The following is a 13,119-nucleotide window of genomic DNA, read 5'->3' as shown; positions in this document are numbered from 1 at the left end:
TTAGTTGGGAAGAGATGCAAGGTAGAGGGCAAGACATTCGGAGATCATTATGTGGAAAATAATAATTGTAAGAATTGTTACATGGTGTGACTGTTTTTGACCGCAGTGGAAGTATTTTAAAAAGAAAATGATACTTTCCTCAGCTGCCACTAAGGTGCTCAGTCCTTCTGAAGCAGCTAAGTCTGCATTGAGGTCCTTACTTTATCTGGCAGCTAGCACTGAGCCTGGCAGTGCCCTTCAGCATTCACTTGTACATGGCCTCTGTCTAGGAGCTTGCCTGCAACTTTTCAGCCCTCATTGTGCATGAGGATGAGGTGTCAGTCATGGAAGATAAGATCAATGCCCTCATTAAAGCAGCAGGTGTAAATGTTGAATCTTTCTGGCCAGGCTTGTTTGCAAAGGCCCTGGCCAATGTCAACATCAAGAGCCTTATCTACAATGAAGGGGCTGGTGGACTTGACCCAGCAACCGGTTCTGTACCAGCAGGAGGTTGGTCCTGCTCCCTCCCCCACTGCTGCCCTAGGTGAGGAGAAGAAAGTAGAAGCCAAAAAAGAAGAATCAGAGGAGACTGATGATGACATGGGATTTGTTGTTTTGTTTTGTTTTGTTTTGTTCGTTTTTTACTAAACCTCTTCGGTAAACTGTTGAATAAATAGCTGAACTCTAGGTGGCTTAGTCCGGTAAGCCTGGGATCAAGCCCTGCATCTGGGTCCCTGCTCAGCAGGGAATCCTCTTCTCTTTGTGCCCCTCCCCCACGCTTGTGCACGCACTCTCTCGTTCTCTATCTCTTAAATAAATAAATAAAATCTTAAAAAAAAAAGAACAGAACTCTTTTTTTTTTTTTTAATTTTTATTTATTTATGATAGTCACAGAGAGAGAGAGAGAGAGAGGCAGAGACATAGGCAGAGGGAGAAGCAGGCTCCATGCACCGGGAGCCTGATGTGGGATTCGATCCCGGGTCTCCAGGATCGCGCCCTGGGCCAAAGGCAGGCGCCAAACCGCTGCGCCACCCAGGGATCCCAAAGAACAGAACTCTTAAAAAAATGGGGGCACCTCGGGGCTCAGTCAGTTGAGTGACTAACTCTTGATTTTGGCTCAGGTCACGGGTTTGAGCTCCAAGTTGGGCTCCATGCTGGGCATGAAGCCTGCTTAAGATTTTCTTTCTCTTTCCCTCTCCCTCTCTGGTCCTTCCCTCCACTTCCCTCTCTAGAAAGAAAAGAAAAGAAGGGATCCTCTGAAAACCAGAAGTTTCAATGGCAGTCTGGCCTCAGGGTAGACTGGGTTGAAAATCAGATCCAGATTCTAATTATAAGGACAGTAGAGAGGTAAAGGAAATTAAATTTGTAGCTTCCATGTATACATACTATATTAAAACCAGGACCCAGATGGGGAAGAGGGCACAAAAGATCTGTGATAAGGATATTTCAATGGATAAATCTAAGAACACTGAACTAAAAAAATTCCCTGAAATATTCCTGGGCCAGTGGAATCTACTTGTTTCCCTTGCCAAAGGAGAATACCTTCCCCTTTCCTAGAGTCCATACAGTGGCCTCACCCAAAGCAGGCACCTAACAAGATGATGCTTGTTCTCTTTAAAAGCTGATCTTGGGACACCTAGGTGGCTCAGGGGTTGAGCATCTGCCTTCGGCTCAGGGCATGATCCTGGAGTTCCGGGATCGAGTCCTGCATGGGGATACTTGCAGGGAGTCTACTTCTCTCTCTGCCTATGTCGCTGCCTCTCTCTCTGTGTATCTCATGAATAAATAAATAAAATCTTAAAAAATATAAAAATAAAAGCTGCATCTGCCACAACTCATTGCCTCCAGGCCAACAGCCAGGATCATGTTTCAGCACAGCCTGAGAAGAAAGCTACAGTCCCTGCTTAGGGAAGAAATAGACTACCTATTAAACAAATGACATAATCTGGCCATTATGTATCACGGGAATAATGGAATTCCCATGAATAAGGGAATAAGGGAATATGTATAGAAGTAGATTTTTGAGGATATCTGATTGGGGGGCCATAATCCTGGATAGGGGAGAATTCACAGGTATGGGAGTATCTTGTATGACTCAGGATTCAGTGTTCCAGGACCTAGAGTTGCTCTAAACACACTGTCAGGTTGGCTCCTTGAAACTTGGCCATGATAATGGACTAGAGTATGTGAGATGAATTTACTAGTTGTCTTGGAGTTATTTTGAGCAATGAAGACCATAGGGATTAGGGAAGCAGGAATGTTAGAATGGATTTACTACGTACAACCTGAGGACCTCTCACTGATTCTAAGTTCCCAGGAAGGACTCAGAGCTCCCTCCTATCTTGAAGGCGATAGGAAATATGCTAGTACTGGGTATACCAGTTTCTTTAGGAAGCTTAGTGATCCTGCTCTCTCAGACGATGACTGAAAATGTGGCGTGGAAATTAGGCTGTCTAATATAAATGAGGACAATGAGATTCCAGAATGACAGAGACCTTTGTCAGGACTTAATTCTCAGAGGCAAGATGGACATAATTAATGCAATGGGCATCAAAATTAGAGTAGCAGTTTGAGTGCCTTGATCTACATGAATATAGTGATTTTAGGGGCAAGATGCATGGAGAACTAATCATGCATTGTCTGATTTGGATAATAGAAAATTGAGAGCTGGAAAGCTGACATCAGCGGTACAAGTAAAAATCACCCAGTTTCTAGAACTAAATAGACGCAGAGTCCATTGACTCAAGGGGAGATCAGGTTTCCTTGAGGAAGAACCTAGCAATGCCTCTAGAGTACATTTGACAAATATTCTTCTGATCCTTCCTGAAGGGGATCTTTGGTCATTTGTGAGTATGCCAGGGGAAAGGGAAATAACCAGGCTTTTCAAATCTGTTATATATGAGATCTGAACTGGCACTGGCATTAACATTAAGAGTCCCAAAATACCATCCACTTTTCCAGTTAGAATGGGAGTTATGGTAGCCAGATGATAAATGGAGTATTAGCACAAGTCCAATGCACAATAGTATCAATGAGTCCGCAGACCTGCTCTGAGTTATTCTCTACATATATTCTAGTTATTCCTTGAATATATAAATGGAATAGCTATCAGCTGGAATAGGTATCAGGACTCTTACATGGGTTTCTTGTAACTGTGTGGGTTAGGGGCCATTATTTTCAGAAAGACCAAGTGAGAGTGCCAGAAACTGACTGCTCACTCAGTAAAAAATGTAAATTATAAATAATGCCTTATTACAGAAGGGATTGCAATGATTAGCACCACTACCAGACTTGAAGTATGTGGGACTGTGGTCCCCATTGTATTTCCTTTCAATTCACCTCTTCACTCTCTTAAAACTGTGGGATATTGGTGGATGATGGTGGACCACCATACATCCAGTGTAGTGAGTGTCTCAGTCATAGCTCATAGGCAGGATATGGTTATCTTAACAGAAGCACATTAATTTATTCTCTGGTGTTTGCCATGTGGGTATTGGTTTAATGAATGTGTGTCTTCCAATCCTCATCCATAGGGAGTATCAAAATCTGTTTGCCTAAAAAAAAAAAAAAAAAAAAAATCTGTTTGCCTTTATAGTGTAGGAACAGCATGGAGTTAATTGTCCCTGGGGCAAACTTTTACTTATGGGAAAGGGGAGATGAAAAAAAACTGAAAGAGGGATGCCTGGGTGGCTCGGCGTTTGAGTGTCTGCCTTTGGCTCAAGGCGTGATCCTGGAGTCCTGGGATCAAGTCCCACATCAGGCTCCCTGGGATCAAGTCCCACATCAGGCTCCCTGCATGTGGAGCCTGCTTCTTCCTCTGCCTATGTCTCTGCCTCTCTCTCTCTCTCTCTCTGTGTGTGTCTCTCAAGAATAAATAAATAAAATCTAAAAAACAAACAAACAAACCCTGAAAGATAAATTGCCTGTCTTCCAAAGATTCCAAGATGCAGCAATTCCAAAATGCCTTTTCAAAGATATCCCACATTACCAAAGAATTTAAGTCTCTTTTATAAGTATGACCAGCTCAGTAAATACACAAAAGATTATATTATCTTTTTGTCCTTCCTTGCCTCATTTACATTTTCCCTTTGTTACTTGCCTCTCTGGGACTGAATCTCCAAGGAAGAAATAGCAGAATTTTGCTTCATGTTTTTTTCTAAGAATCTGAGCTAAGAAAATGGCTCTCCACACTCTACTTACCCAACACCAACTAGATGAACTTAGAAAAGGAAATATAAATGTGTAGGTAAGCACATGTTAGTTTTGAAAGACAGCTGCTCTCCATTATTTCTATGAAAATCAGTGGAGAAGATGAAATAAAATTCCAATAGATTGCTTAAAAATTAACTACAGATCGTATTTAAAGATATTTACACAATAAGGGGGCGCCTGGGTGGCTCAGTGGGCTAAGTGACTGACTCTTGATTTTGGCTCAGGTCATGATCTCAAAGTCCTGAGATGGAGCCCTGTGTCAGGCTCTGAATTCAAAGGGAAGACAGCTTGGGATTCTCTCTCTCCCTCTCCTTCTGCCCCAGCCCTGCTCTCTCTCTAAAATAAATAAATAAATCTTAAAAAAATATTTGCACAATGGAAATATAAATTCTATTTACCTCTGTAATAACTGGCCAGACTAGACTATAAATTAACTTACTATTCATTAATATTGCTTGGAGCTATAAACCTTCTGAATAGCTGTATAGCATCTGATCATTTTTACTCACATTTATCATTTAGTTCATGTCAGCAAGCCAGTATCTATAAACAACTGTTTTAGATTGTAAGTACTGAATGTTCTAATCTCTGCACCAGAATCCAAGTATGATTGACATTCTGATTTGGAAAATATTTTAAGGAGACAGTTTTGACCATCGATAATAAAAGTTGTGTTGTAGCATTAGTTTCCAGTGAACTTATGAAGTGCTGAACTTAATCCTCAGACTTAGGCATTGAGTTTATTGGAAGACTAGGAGCAAATTCCTGAAGTTTTATCAACAGAGATAAGAATAAAGGTGTCTTGAGGGGAACTTGAGTTCTGAGTTTCCCTGCCTTTCTGGTTTAATAAAGCCTTAATGAGTTGATCTTCAGGGAATAATTTCAAAGGCACTGCTTTTAATTTAATCCTTTTTTTTTTTTTTGTGGGAAGATCTAACCAAACATGTTATTTAATAATTTTTTTCGATGTCATTGTACTCTACGATATGCTGTGTACCACAGGTTCTACAGATGTACACACCAGTGGGAGTGGCTGCCTCAGGAGGGTACACCTGGGGAAGAGGTCCTTGCAGACTCTTGCAGGCTTGATGCTGTTTGGACAAAGCTTTCTGTGGTCCCAGAAATTCCATATGTAATTTAGAAGGGTGGGAGATACTGGGTCTTCATAGGTACATCCCTTGACCTGTGGACCTCATTCCATAGGGTGGAGCATGGATGAAGGAAGGCTAAATGGGCCACTATAAATGACAGGATTTGGGGCAGAGCCTGGGTCTATGGGTAATATGGGAAGTTGGCATGTTTAAGGAACAAAAGGACTGGTGAAGCTGGAAGGAGGTAAAAATGAGAGGCTGTGGTAACAGGATGAGATTGATGAGATAAACCTTGAAGATCATAAGGCATTTAGAATTTTATATGCTTCTTTGCCAGTCAGACTGCATTAGGTCTGCAGAGCCTTCAGTAAGAACTGATTAGGACATTGTCTGAGGCTTATCTGCAAAACTTTGGGACAGGAGACCTTCTGAACGAAAGCTTGAGATTTCAGATAGTCTGTGGTGAAGCAGAGGTCAAAGTAGACCAGAGTATTCAGATGCAGCTAAGATAATATCATAGCTCTGAGAAAAGAACTTATTCATAATATTATTCACTATGTATATCTCAGGGCCTATAACTAGAAGCAAGGCCAATTTTAACTCACCTAAGAGCTGGGTAGGAGATAGAAAGTTAAAATTTGCTATGAAGCTGACAAATGTTTGTTTCATGTTGTCTTGGTTTCACTTTACAAACATCCTGAGGTTCTTTACAGCAGTGCCCTTGGACCTTTCTTTTCTTTCTGTCTTCCTGTAAACTGAACCCCTGTTTGCCTGAATCTCAAATCCTGGTTCTGCAATTCCAGCCTTTGGCCTTAGATTAAGTATTAGCTCTTTGTCTTGCCAGCTTTCCAAAGTAAGCTTTCCCTAACAGAGCCTGACTTAGCTGGCCTGTCTGACCTCCTGGTGCCACATGGCAACCACTGTTCCAGTTCTGACCACTTGCAATCTAACTTCTGCCCTAGCTAGAATAACCTCTGCCTCCAGCAAGGAGAAATTAAGCATTTTGTTATGAACCACTGAATTCAGAGCACCTGCTCAGTTGCCCTGGCAACAAGGCAGTGGCTCCGCTTTTCTTTAGTCCCCGGGCTTGGAGGATATGACACTACAGAAGGAAAATTCAGAGCCCCAAGGACAGGTTCCTGTTGGGTCTACCCAGGTAGAGGTAGGGATGCAGATACAGACTGCTTTCACAGACTGGGGCTAGCAGTTGCTGTAGGCAGCTAGGCCTGTCTCTGTTTACCCATCCAGAGGAAATGTAGAGACAGTTTAGCAGAAATCTCAGAAATTAAGTAGTCATAATGATTCATTGAATATCCAGAGCTTTGGTTGGGAATTAGAGGAAGGGGGTGGTGCTGGTGGGTGCAAACTGATTTCATTTCTAATATCCTAAAAAGATGTGGACGGTGATAGTTCTGCTCCTGAAGCCCAAAAACCATGTCCAGAACATGTCCAGAAGGGGAATAAGGAAGGTCCACGCATAAGAACTGATAGATATTGCTTATCTGCTAGGAGGAAGAATTGACACCTCTAGAGTTTTACGGGCCATCCTGGAGGAAATGAGGTGGGGTGATCCAAACTTCCACCATAATTTAGCCACAGCCTCAAGAAAGGATTATGTAATAAGCTCGCTCAGGACACCAGGCTTGAGCCTTTATATATATATATTTAATTTTAATTTTAATTTTTTATTTTTTTGAGCCTTTCAATATTAACAAGCCTCTGGACAAGGCTGGGAATGGGACTAGCACACACAATGCTTCTCTTTCTCTTTCTCTCTCTCCTCTCTGAGTAGTAGCAGGGCTACTTTCCCAAGATGTGTGCATGTGTGTATGCACATGTGTGTACATGTGCGTACTTGTCCCCATCTGTTTGCCAGCTCCCCCAAGCAGGGCACCTATATCCCTGTCATACATCATGCCTATTTTTATGCAGATTGCATTATTCCTATTCTACTTCTAAAAGATACTTGCTTAAAGATCATCTATTGCACAAAAAGTATAGATTAATTTTAAGGCAATTAAAATGTTATTGGCAATTAATATTCAGGAACACCTCCTCCAGCAAGTGCTCCCCCTCATACAGAGGAAAATCAAAATCAAAAGAGGAAATTTTGGGGAATGTTTTGTATATGATACTTGCACTATGAAGATGTTCCTGGACAATCCTTGGTAACAATGACTAATGTTTAACAGTGGTGGCAGGACTTCTGCCCTTTGGGAGGCAGCAGATAGCTGAGAGTCTGAATCTGAGTCAGATGCACCTGGATTCAAATGTTCACTCTGCCTTTTACAAGCTGCAGAGACTTGGGCAAGTTTCTTATTTGCCTTAATTTTTTTCACTTATGAAATTTCTTCCTGTAAGGGACTTTGATGAAGATTAAAGAAGATAATAGATGTAAAGTCCTTAGCACAGCATTCAGATAAATGCATGACATGAAAGTTTACAGGACTTTATCACTGTGCTCATGCTTATGAATGCTCTTTAAATATTTGCAGGGCATTTCTTCTTTTTTCTTCCTTTTTAAAAAGAGATGTGCCAAGATATTATTTCTTTAAAAAGAACAATACGTAAAATTCTATAATTCAAAATGATTATGTATAATACCAAAAGGACTGCTAGGAAAAACCTAGAGCAATGCCCCTTCAGGAGAAGGAGGTACTTAAGTCTATTCATTATATTTCTACATTCTTTACAGTTCCTTGTCTCCACCATTCTATTTGCTGATTTGCAAGCTGGTTATTTATGTAGAGTCTGGGCTATCAATATTAGACAATATCCTGAATTAGTTTTAAAAAGTTTCTTGATACTCTACCCACTCCAACACCTCGATATAGAAATCAGGTGTTTTTTTTTTTTTTTCATGTAACAACTGTAAAAGAACTGTTTGTCCAAATGATTTGCTTTACTGAAGACTAAATGGATTGTTACTATTTTATCACAAAGCAAACAACCAGTTTTCATTGTTATTGATTATAATGAAAACAATACTCTTAACATCTGTGCCTACAAACCACAAACTTTAAAAATACATATTTTGCAAATGTTTTTTTCTTTCCATAATATCATTTTAGAACCGCTACAGTTATTACACTGCTATAAAAATCTTTTGAATAATTCTGATAATTATGAATTGAGCTATATATGCAAAACAAGTCAGCCTTTGCCTTCTAAAACTGTAAGTAGGCTGTGGTTCTTTTAGGAAGCACTTTAACCCCAAGCACAGGTCAACTAGCCTTACTCATCACCACTGTTTCAGACACATAGTTACTTTTGAAAAAAAAATATATAGCTAGATTTGACAGGCAGATTAGATAGGTCACAGATGCAAACATATATATGCATATGGGTGATCTCTTGGTAGAATATACAGACATGCATCCTGCTGAAATGTTCATTTTTATGTAAAGTAATAAAGAACTAAGGGACATAAAACTTGTTAGGTTGCCTTATGCCTACCTACATATGTAGGGAAGAGATGATTAAATCCAGCTCCTCAGGCTTTGAAATACAAGATTGAGATGTCATGGCCACTAACTAACTTGATCAGTAATATTTGATTTGCATGCCGAAAATCCAGGACAAACACCTTCAAACTCCCAAGTTAACAACCATCTGAGCTAGAGATAAAGAAAGGAGGGTCTCCCCAGATGTAAACTGACACTGTAAGGAATCTATATTGCAATAAAAAATAATTTAATTTAGCAATTAAAAAGGGATCTGAGTTAAAAATGACAACAAGGAATATTTCATTTGCTTATATCTCTTTATAGAAGGAGGCTGTTACAAAGCAAGAGAAAGGAATCAGTGGTTCAAACAGTAAATTGTGTTCTCTTTCAAAACAACAAAATTTAATGCTAAAGTAGTTATAATCAAAAGCTGTATAGCATTTGTTGGAAAACATTTTTCCACTAATATCGTTTAGTTCTGGCACTTATAGCAATAATTAAATTACAAATGATAAAAATGGCATCAGTGGATATGTATTTACAAAAAAAAATTGTTACAAAAGGCAACTATATACTAAATGTCACAATCTGTGTAGAGATAACACCACATCCTCAGCCTGAAAAAAATACTGAATGACAGTTTCAATCTCATTTGACAGAAATAAATTCACAAGCAAAATGCTTTCAGGAAAAGTTCAAGAAAACATAACAGGACTTTGGCATGGTTTAAGACTGTGAAAGTTTAAACAATCACCACTAAGGTGAAGAATTTCCATCAGTTTAACATCACCACCACTGCCAAGCCTTCTAAAACTTCCTCTCAAGAAACAGGACAGATTTGAAAATGAACCGAAGGAATTTAGGAATGGGGTGTACAGAGAGTAAGAAAAAATGGGAGGAAAAGCAGTGAAAAAATTTTTTTGAAAAAAAAATCCTTCTAATCCCAAAACATATTTTCTAATCCTGGGAAAAGGGTGTGGCTACTTTTGGATCTTGCCTCCAAATCTTCCTGGACAATTGCAATTCACAAAATGTAATCATATGTATGACCTCTTGCTTTAAAACTGCATTTCCATCTGATTGGTGTTAGTTTTCTTTTTAAAATGCATTTGAAAAAAAATGCATTTGATCCATTCCATGGTTAACAGGATTTGTATTTGTGTTTTGTCCTCATAGATGCCATTAAAATTGGGAGGAAGTCCAGGTTTGTGGCTGGTGTTAATCTGAATTGCAGAAGAAGTTATAGTAATATCTTTGCTGTTTGCAGAAGCTATAGCTTGTGGAGTGGAGAATTCATAGCTCAAATTGGCAGCTGGGGAGGAATCTGACCCTTGAAATTCATGAACCTTCGTGTGCTTGTACAAAAGGCTCAGTTTGTATATAGGACTTGTGGCACAGTTTGCGGATATAAGGCTTGTCTGAGGCGTGCAAATGCATGTACTTCTTGCCGTCACTGCGGTTGGCAAAGTGTCTGTCACAGCCTTCACATTCACATTTGAAAGATTTCTTACTTGTGTGAGTGCTCTTGTGGATCTTGAGGTTCTTAGAGTGGGCAAAGATCTTCTTCCAGCCTGGAGAAGGGGCATGGGAAGTGCTTCTGGCCCCTATACAGTTGAATGTGGTTGCCCAGTTTGTACTTTGCCTTGTCCTTGTGAGGGCACTCTTCCCAGTAGCAGACATGGTTGTTCTGCTCCAGGCCCCCCACATGCTCCATGGTGACATGTGTCACCAGCTCCTGCATGATGCTGAAGGTCCTGTCACAGCTTTTCTTGGGTTAGCTCAGCTGAGTCTCCTGGATCCACAAGCATGACACTGCAGGACATTTCTTATATGTAAAAATGTTAATTACAAAATTATCATATGAAAAAGCCTGTTTCATCTGTTGCTATTTCAAATTATGGTGTTTCTTTTCCCTTAGAAAAACAATTTGCAAACAGGAATATTTCCATGTACTAGAAGTTGATTGCATTGTTTTGCTAAGCACCCCCCCAAAGGATAAATATGATTTGGTGGCTAGCTTGCATATAAACAATGAGCTATATATAGCTCACATAGTAATGGGATCTTTACAGAGCTGATTAAACTTTTAATTTCACTAAGAAGATTGCTTGAGTTGTTTTCTCCCTGCCCTCCTTCCCTTATACACACACACACACACACACACACACACATCCACACATGTATGTATGTATACACACTCAGTTAAACTAAAGCAGCTAAAATAAAATACACTTTAATAACCTGAATTTAGATAACTTAATTTTCTGAGCTTTAGTAAAGCAATGCACTTTAATCAGATATACTTTAGTAGTTTTCAGGATCAAATGGCCCAAGAAGGGATGCTTGTGGCTCAGTGGTTGAGCATCTGCCTTTGGCTCAGGTTGTGATCTCAGAGTCCCAAGATGGAGTCCCACATTGAGATCCCTGCAGGGAGCCTGCTTCTCCTCTGCCTATGTCTCTGCCTTGCTCATGAATAAATAAATGAAATCTAAAAAAACAAAAAAACACAAAATTATATTGTAGGTGAATTATATCTTAATATAACTCTTTTTTTTTAAAAGACTCTCATATGGCTTCATTATGTAGCTTTCTGATAATTCTAGCTTAATCCAAAAGTAAAATTTAGAGACTCTATAGCAGTGTTTCTTAACTGGGATTAATTTTGCCCCCAAAGTACATTTAAAAATATCCGGAGACACTTTTGTTTGTCACAAATTGGGGGACAGGAAATTCTACTGGCTTCTTGTGGGTAGAGGACAATGATGACATCCTGCAATGCACAGGACAGTCTCCTGCAAGAAAGAATTGTCTGCTCCAAACTACCAACTGTGCTGAGGTTGAGAAATCCAGACTTTGAGAAACAAAAGGGCAATATGTCACTGACATCATTCCCTATAACCATTACTTCTGACAAGTAGCTTAGACAAAAAGCCAGAAAAAATTATCTCATATAGCTCACATGTATGTACAAGGTATAAGGAATAAATGGTCTAGAGGTCTGGTTGCCATGTAGAAAATAGTACAAGAAAGTACATTACTATGGTCTAGCAAGAATTACCTTTTAGAGTAGTAGATAGTAGGCCTTAAATGTTAAGTCCCTTCCATCAGTCTAATAGTCTAAAAATCAGTGAGCCCATAGCTCTAGGTTCCTCTAACATGGAAGATCCCTTTCTTTAATAGGTATGTCCTCAGGAAGAACTGGGAGGCACCAGAAGTCTGAAACCATTCCTTTACTTGTTTCTCTCTCACATATGTTAATTATACTTCTTGTTGGCCGACTTAATATTAAATCACAGTGAAAGCATCTGAAAACAAATTAATAAACCTATCTAACTAAAAAAAAAAAAAAACCCAAATGCCCAAGGAAACTAAAATTAAATTACCTTCAAATTTTTGCTTGTTCCCTTACATTTCTAAGCAAGTGAGATGCTAACACCTTTGCTTTTGACTCTACAGGAATCAATGGATGTGTTGGTCAGTAGCCTCAGAGTCCTTCAAGACCTAGCTAGAAAAAAGGAAACATATTTCTTTCTTTCTTTTTTTGAAATATATTTCTTGATCTTTATAATGATCAAAGGCAATACAAGAAAGTTTTCAAGCAAAAAGAACCTACAATCTTTCCTTGTCCTCTGAATCCATCTTCCTCCCTCATTTGAATGTTGAACAGGCAATCGTCATGTCAGAATGACAGAATTCCAGTGGCCCATTTGAAGTAAGTTACGTGGAATTCAGGATGCATTTTCTATAGAAACCATGGTATGGTTAGCTATGTTTAACCCATAATGCTCTGAAGTAGAGAGCCAATGGAAATAATAGGACTTGGCCATATGATGAATGATATTTTTACAGGGAAATGTGTTCAGTGGTCTAACAAAGGATGCCAGGAATGGGAGACTCTTCCCTCTCTCATTATTCCCCACTTCTGAGTCTCTGTCACGTAGGGCAGGGAATCTTCCTAGGAGATGAGTAGAAGGTGAGTAATGAGGTATAGAGCTGGAGGCTTTCAAAGTTTGGGGACAGGGGAACAATGTGCTGTAAGAAGCTGAGAATTTTCCCTTGCTCAGCTTCAGAGCAGTTTCTTTTTTTTCCCTTTCTTTTCAACCACTGACCCTAATAATTGATCCTCCTATTTTCCCTCCATTGCACAAATAATCTCTTCCTTCAGAGAAAGATTTCTTCCTGCTTATTTTGGATCAGAATAAGGAGCTCCCTCTACTTCCCTGGTCCTGAACCAAATACATAAACTTTTCAAATACTCTATAGAGTTAACAACAACAACAACAAATTCCCCCTGGACCCTTTTCAGTATTGCAGATAGGTTCTACAAGTTAAGAGTAAAACCCTAGTTAATTATAAGTCTTTTTCCACTTAAGGAACTGTTGAAGTGAGGT

General features: G+C 39.5%; 1 long non-coding RNA gene and 1 pseudogene across 1 annotated transcript; one reads left to right on the top strand and one right to left on the bottom strand.

The window, feature by feature from the left end:
* Positions 1-254: 254 nt before the first annotated feature.
* Positions 255-627, top strand: LOC144322822 (large ribosomal subunit protein P1 pseudogene; annotated as a pseudogene).
* Positions 628-9,047: 8,420 nt separating this feature from the next.
* LOC144321631 (uncharacterized) lies at positions 9,048-12,380 on the bottom strand. The gene is made up of 3 exons (XR_013387225.1): positions 12,112-12,380; positions 11,032-11,216; positions 9,048-10,553 (listed from the first exon to the last, which is right to left on the bottom strand). It is a non-coding gene; the product is annotated as an uncharacterized LOC144321631 (long non-coding RNA).
* Positions 12,381-13,119: the final 739 nt, after the last annotated feature.

This window comes from Canis aureus, chromosome 10, assembly GCF_053574225.1.
Source record: "Canis aureus isolate CA01 chromosome 10, VMU_Caureus_v.1.0, whole genome shotgun sequence".
NCBI classification, from domain to species: domain Eukaryota; kingdom Metazoa; phylum Chordata; class Mammalia; order Carnivora; family Canidae; genus Canis; species Canis aureus.
This window is presented reverse-complemented; position numbering and strand designations above follow the sequence as displayed.